Source organism: Monodelphis domestica, chromosome 7 (genome assembly GCF_027887165.1).
Source record: "Monodelphis domestica isolate mMonDom1 chromosome 7, mMonDom1.pri, whole genome shotgun sequence".
Lineage (NCBI taxonomy): Eukaryota > Metazoa > Chordata > Mammalia > Didelphimorphia > Didelphidae > Monodelphis > Monodelphis domestica.
Window position 1 is genome coordinate 23,451,684 of NC_077233.1, and position 7,281 is coordinate 23,458,964.

The window sequence follows — 7,281 nt, forward strand, 5'->3', positions numbered from 1 at the left end:
TAAAACCAAAAAGAAGATGATGGCCTCCTGAATTTATATGGACACTTCTAGATGGAATGGAAAGGCAAATGAAGCCACATTTACTACACAGATGGAAATAACAGCCACCCCCCTAGATTTAAGGATATGCAAAGACAATGGAGAATTTCCAACCATTTGTTTGGAGTGTTTGGCTTAGGGGAAGCAGGCCACAGGAGCTGTCTGAAATGAATTTGTAATTCACAACTAACATGCTGAGAAGTGATTAAATCAAAACTAATTACTCTAAATACATTCTATAATTACCTGTTAAACATTTGATTACTGGTACATCTGTTAAATTCATCCAAGGACTAGGATTCTCCCCAAAAAGATATGCTAAATTTGGGGTTATTTTTATATGCTTGATTGCTCTGACTTCCACTTTTGAGTGTGTGTCCTCTTCTATATTCCAGATCAAAAACTCTAGGAGGCCTGGATTGTCTCCCCCTGCACAGGTATGGATCCCGCCCAAGGGTCTACTCCATAAAGGAATAGCACAGGATCTTCGTGAATAAGCCAATCTTTTCATTTTATTTGATTTTACTATAATCCCAAACCACAATTTAGTAGTTTCACCAAAAAACTGAGCTGCTCTGTATAAAAATCAGGAGATTATAACTGCTCAGGTAGAAAGTCTTTGCCTCCTTTGCTTCTTTTTGCATGAGCCAGACATAACTATGCTGGGTTTTGTTTTGTTTTGTTTTGTTTTTTAAGATAGTTTATGGCAAGCAATGCTATTAGACTGGCATAAAGAGGAAGGTTTAAACATTTTTCTGTCAGTTTTGGGGGATGCTGTTCCTCCTCATGGCTCCCCGTTTTGATCTGCAATGCAATTTACTGATGGCCCCAACTTTTAAAAAATTGAAGTCATTTGTTCTTTTCTCTTCTCCCCCAGACTGGAAGTGCAGCAGCCACTCACAAGCCTCATCTCTCTGCTGACCCTCATGGAAGCTTTCCCCCACCCTCTTCCCAGCCTGGGCCAGGTTGGCCTCCTAAGCCACCAGGTGACCCCCCAGTTCTCCTGGGGCTCATCATACTCAATAGGTTCTGACAGTAAGACTTTAGTACCGCTCAGCTCAGAACTCCCAAGCTCCTGTGATCCACCAGTTTTAGGCTCTGCACTAGCATGGATTACAGGTATGGACCACTACACTGAGCCTCAAAAGCCTTCTTAAAAATAAAAGGTATGGAGGGCAGCTGGGTGGCACAGTGGACTGAGAGCCAGGACTATTGACAGGAAGTCCTAGGATTGAATCTGGCCTCACTCACTTCCTAACTGTGTGACCCTGGGCAAGTCACTTAGCCCTCATGGCCTAGCCCTTACCACTCTTCTGCCATGGAACCAATCCAGCGTATTGACTCCAAGACATAAGGTAAAGGTGTAAGGAAATAAATAAAATAAAAGGTATGAATCATTCTTCTTCTGAGAGATGGAACAATTATCTCAAGAAATTCAAATAAAAAACTCAAGCAAAATTAGGGTTCAGATTAATAGAAAATATACCTGAATCATCAATAAAAAAAACTAACAAATTTTTAAAATCAAAATCATTATAAATTATATTTTCCCTGTGCATTACTCTACTCATTTTAAGTGTATTCAGAGTTCTCAGGTTGTTTAAAATAAGAACACATAGGAGTCAACATATATCCAAATGAGTACTCTATAAAATATGAAAGCAGGAATGCGAATATTTCACCTATAAACTAAGTTTAAATAATTTAAAAGAAAAGAACAAAGTCATTTTCTTCTCCGAACTATCTGAGGACATCTAAAATCTAGTCCAACTTGTTCTTTTTTGGATTAAATATAAAGTTCAGCCTAACAGCAAAGGAACTACAATTAGTGCAAGGTATCAGTCCCATGGAAGTCTATAAAAGTGGTATTCTATCCAAGTGGTTGAGAAAAGAGAATAAAAATAAATTAAGTCTTCACAAATCCTTCTATAGTCCTATAGTAGAAATGTCTCATTAACATTATAATTAATTTAATCATAATCAAAATATATAATAGTTTATGTTTATTTATATTATGATTATATATAATCATAAATCAAAAACTGATATTACACATTTTTTCTACTAAATTTTTTATTTTAAAATTTTTTTCATGATTCTATGATTCATGTTTTCTCCCTCCCCACTCCCAGAATTGACAGGCAATTCCACTGGGTTTTATATATATATATATATATATGTATGTATATTATCACTCAAACCCATTTCCATAACAAATGAAAAAAATTAAGAGATATTTAAGTCTTTCAAATTACAAGGTAAGATGAAAAGAATCCAATCCAAAATCGAGAATACACACATACATACATATATGATATATGTGTGTATACATACAAATATATACATGCAGATATAGAGATAAATAACAGCTTTTTGGAATGAATTTTTATGGCATACATTCTCTTATTAAAAAGATTTTATCTTTCTGTTTAAAATTTAAAACATGAAGCATGAAATAATTTTTAAAGTGACATATGGTTTGAATCGATATCGGTAAATAATTGTACATAAAATGAAACTGCTCTGAACTAAATGTTAGTAAAAATGACAAAATAAAATACAGGCGATATAAACCATGCACAGGTGTACTCCATATTACTAGCTGGGGAAAAAAAATCTTGCAATTACGGGACTTCACTATTTATTTCACTTGTGTGTAATTACATTTTATACATGTTTGTTTAGTAATATCAATCTGAGACATCATTTTGAGAGTATAATTAACTAGATGGCAGAACAGAATGTGTTTTACTATTTTTGTGTTTCTTTATTTTAAACAGATAAGGTTGTTAGCTGTGTTTAACTGCCATCTAGAGTTTAAATGAATCCATTTCTCTTTTAAGGTCTACATAAAATATTTTTGACATTAAAAACAAGTTTGAATTTGAATAAAAAATCAACATTTGATGTTAAGCAAATATCCAAACAACCCAAGAGCCAATTAAAGAGATGACATGAACAGCTGAATTGTAGAGATATCGTTAAGTTTAAATTGCCACCTGTATAATGAACAGCAGTTTACACTTGTCTGGCCCTTTAAAGTGTGTAAAGTGCTTCACAATTGTTACTATACATCTTAATATTGTGACTGACATTTAATTTGATTTAAATCCATTTAAATTATATAGAAACAAGCTGGCAGAGAAACTGAAACACAAATGAGCCTGCAGGAATGTAAATAATAAAAGCTTAAATTTAATTTTCATATTTTACATTGCATCTGTTATTTTAAGAGCTGAAGAAAAAGAAGTCCCCAATATCAAGAAACAAAAGTATGAATATTTATTTTTAATGATTTATTGGGCTCTAACCACTTCCAGTAGCTACCCTACTTCTTACTCTTAGACCATAGAAAAACAGTCAATCTAATCAGTCAACAAGTATTTATCACAATCCTGTTATCTATAATCCAGGCAGCCAGTCAATGGTCCACAAGCATTTATTCAGCATTGACTATGTGCCAGAAACCGTGCTAAACTTTGGGGGTAGAAAGAAAGGCAAAAACAGATTTCCTGTTTTCAAGAAACAACATGTATAGAACCCATTTTTTAGGTGATAGCAAAAGTTAGTAAGGTTAGGAAGGAGGATTTGGGGACATAGGAAATGCCTCCTGCAGAAGAAAGACCAGGGAAGGAGCACTTAGGTGACACAGTGAATTAAAAGCCAAGACTAGAGATAAGAGGTCCTGGTTCAAATTTGGCTGTAGACATTTCCTAATTTTGTGACCCTGGACAAGTCACTTAACCCCAGTTGACAAGCCCCTACCCTCTTCATCCTTGGAATTGGTATTTAGAATTGATTCTAAGACAAAAGAGAAAGAAAGAAAGAAAGAAAGAAAGAAAGAAAGAAAGAAAGAAAGAAAGAAAGAAAGAAAGAAAGAAAGAAAGAAAGAAAGAAAGAAAGAAAGAAAGAAAGAAAGAAAGAAAGAAAGAAAGAAAGAAAGAAAGAAAAGAAAGAAAGAAAGAAAGGAAGAAAGGAAGAAAGGAAGAAAGGAAGGAAGGAAGGAAGGAAGGAAGGAAGGAAGGAAGGAAGGAAGGAAGGAAGAAAGAAAAAGAAATAAGGAAGGAAGGAAAGAAGGAAGGAAGGAAGGAGGGAAGGAGGGAAGGAAGGAAGGAAGGAAGGAAGGAAGGAAGGAAGGAAGGAAGGAAGGAAGGAAGGAAGGAAGGAAGGAAGAAAGAAAAAGAAATAAGGAAGGAAGGAAAGAAGGAAGGAAGGAAGGAAGGAAGGAAGGAAGGAAGGAAGGAAGGAAGGAAGGAAGGAAGGAAGGAAGGAAGGAAGGAAGGAAGGAAGGAAGGAAGGAAGGAAGGAAGCATTAGCAGAGCGGGTATCCTTTATGGGGATGTCTTGCTTCTTGGTCCTTCCTTGGAAGGAAGACACAATCCATCACCTAGAGACTTAGGATATAAACACAAAAAAATGAAACAAAATACTACTTCTAAGGAACTTTCTAATGGGGGAGGGAACAAAGAAAAGTTAAGCAGATGGACCTGAGAGCAGATGCCCCATGGTGCACCTGTAGCCTAGCACCTCTACCAAAAAGGGAAGTGAGTATATTTATCTCATTCATTTCTCTCTAGAAGCTCACTTTTTTAAGGCGTCGAGATGAAAACCTGGATATAGGACTATTTGAATGTAATACATATAATAGCAAAATTTTATTCTCAGCACGATATTGTGAAATACCAACCCTATGTTATAAATGAAATGGAAATGGCAATCACTCCAAGGTCTTTGCCAAGAAAATCCCAAATGGGATCATGAAGCCTTAGACATGACGGAAATGACTGAACTTCACAAATTGTAAATGAATCTAATTTATATATTTTAGCCATGAGTGGATCGCGCTGAATGGTGGGATAAGGACTGGACCTTCCCATTGGTCTTGGAAGCTCCCATGAGGTATTTCCCGCTACCGATGCAGCCTTGAGCACTAGCGAGTGGTTAAGGGACTTGTCTGGGCCACATTTAAACCAAGGTCTATGACGCTGGCTCTTTTTCTCACTGTGGGCACACACTGACTCTCTTAAATTAAGTGATACTTGGGTTAAGTGGCTTATAAAAAATAAGCTATGAGAGTCAACCAAGTCGCCGTACCCCGCTTAAAGTAAGTGAAAACAGGCCTTCAAACCTTCATGAGGTGATAACAAATCCCAACCCACCAATCAGTCAGCTACTTTAGATCAAATATGACATGTTCTTGCATGAATTGGAGTGACCATTGACAGAACAGTGTTCAGATTGGCTAAGGAAACTTCGTTATGCCCAGAGGGCTGTCTATACATGTGTGACCACAGTTCAGAGCATCCACAGATGTGGATTCCAGGGCAGGGAGAGCAGGAAGAAAGCCTTCTAGCTACGTCCCTTGAGAATGAGTCACTTTGGGGAAGAGTGAACGTTCAACCCCTGCATCCCACCACCACCAAAGGATGGCCTGGAGAGCTTCGAGAGGTCCCAAAGATTTGGGACTTCCTATAGGCCTCCTGGCTTTTTTTAGCTGACTGGACACCCTGAGGACAGTCAGGAGGCAGCACGGATCAGGCAGATCAAACCACCGTTATCACCACCTCCTAGACTACCATCTCCCTTTGGCCCTGATTGAGACAGCCCAGAACCATAAATCCAAGAGTTTTGGGGAATGTCAGTTTTCCCCCAAAGTACCAGGCTTGTTTCTAGCCCAGTTCCTGCAGCCATCATTAAGGGAATAAATCATTAACACATGAATTACTAACAATAACTCAACCACCAGGATACAAATCAGATACTTTCCGCGAAAGAGAAAGAATATTGAAAAGTTTTATCAAAGTAGAAAAATGTAACGGAAAAAAATACAGCCTACCTTCAAAAGTAAAACCTGGATTTTTTAACTCTTCCGTTCCATTTTAGAATTAATACAAAGTATCAACTCTACAGAAGAGCAATAAGGGTTAGGTATTTAGGGTTAAGTGACTTGCTCAGGGTCACATAGCTAGGAAATGTCTAAGTTCTGATTTGAACCCAAGATCTCCTATCTCCAGACCTGAAGCCAGCTAATGACCCCAAACCTGATCATCTTAAACTAACATGAATATGTCCTTTTTGCCATTGAAACAGACTCCGCAAATCTTTTCCTTTTTATTGCTCTGTGCTTGAAAATTTGTTCTGACCTTAAAACTGCCCTATTAACCCATCACAAAAGAATTTTCTGGCAACTTTTCTACATCTTCATTAGTTCCAGCAGTAAAGAAGCTGAATCACAGTCATAAGTCTTATTCCCTTCATAGGAATTTAAATAAAGAATTTCTGTTGGGTTCATATTACAAGTGACAATGATGAGAAATTCATTTGTGCAAAGAACCCTGAATGTCCTCAACAAACTTGATTTCTGGATACTCTCTGGGATGTGACAGGGATATTTTTGCTGAACAAGTAGTTGTTTGTTTTTTTTTTTTAATTTCAAGAAAAGAGTCTGCATTTTCAGAAGGGTCTTACTTAATTACTTGGTACTGGATTAATGATAAGGTTGCTGCAAAAATATTACATCAGGGAAAGAACTATGCAGAAAAGAAAGGAAAAGACAGGAAGTCTATGAAAAAGAAAACTTCTACTTCAAGAAAGGCCTGTGATGAGGAGTCACAGAGAGACCACTGAATGTATGAAAAGACACTGGAAAATCAAGGAGACAGGATTGCAAAGATGCCTTTGGAAATTGCTCACAGCTGCGAGTGTGTGACTCTCACTGCCAAGAAACAATGGGACTGAGTGAGCTTTAAATTATGGAGGACTCTGAGTTACTTTGGGGTTTTTGAGTAAAATAAAATGAATAGACTTACTATGTACAAAGCATATTAATGATTTCTGAAGAACTTTTGATTTATGCTTTCAAATTAAAAGTTCAAATAAACTTAGTTTGTTTTGGAAAGCATTTTGCAGCCAGTAGAGCTTTAGATTTGCTGTCCCAAGAATGGAATTCACATAAACACAAAAGAAAAAGGTATGAACCAATGAAATACTTGAGGAAGTTTCCATCACTTTAATCATGAAGTTGATGATGCTGATGAGCAAATTGTTGTGACCTAGGCTAGATTCCCCAGCTGTGTTACTTTGGTCCATTCATTTCAATTCCCCAGAACTAATTTGCAAATTTTCTAATTTGCAAAATAGGAATAAGAATAATTATACTACGTGCTTACGGGTTTACCTAAATAAAGCATTTTCTATTCAGGAAACATCATTATTAGTTTCCCAACTAAAAAAAGGTATAAA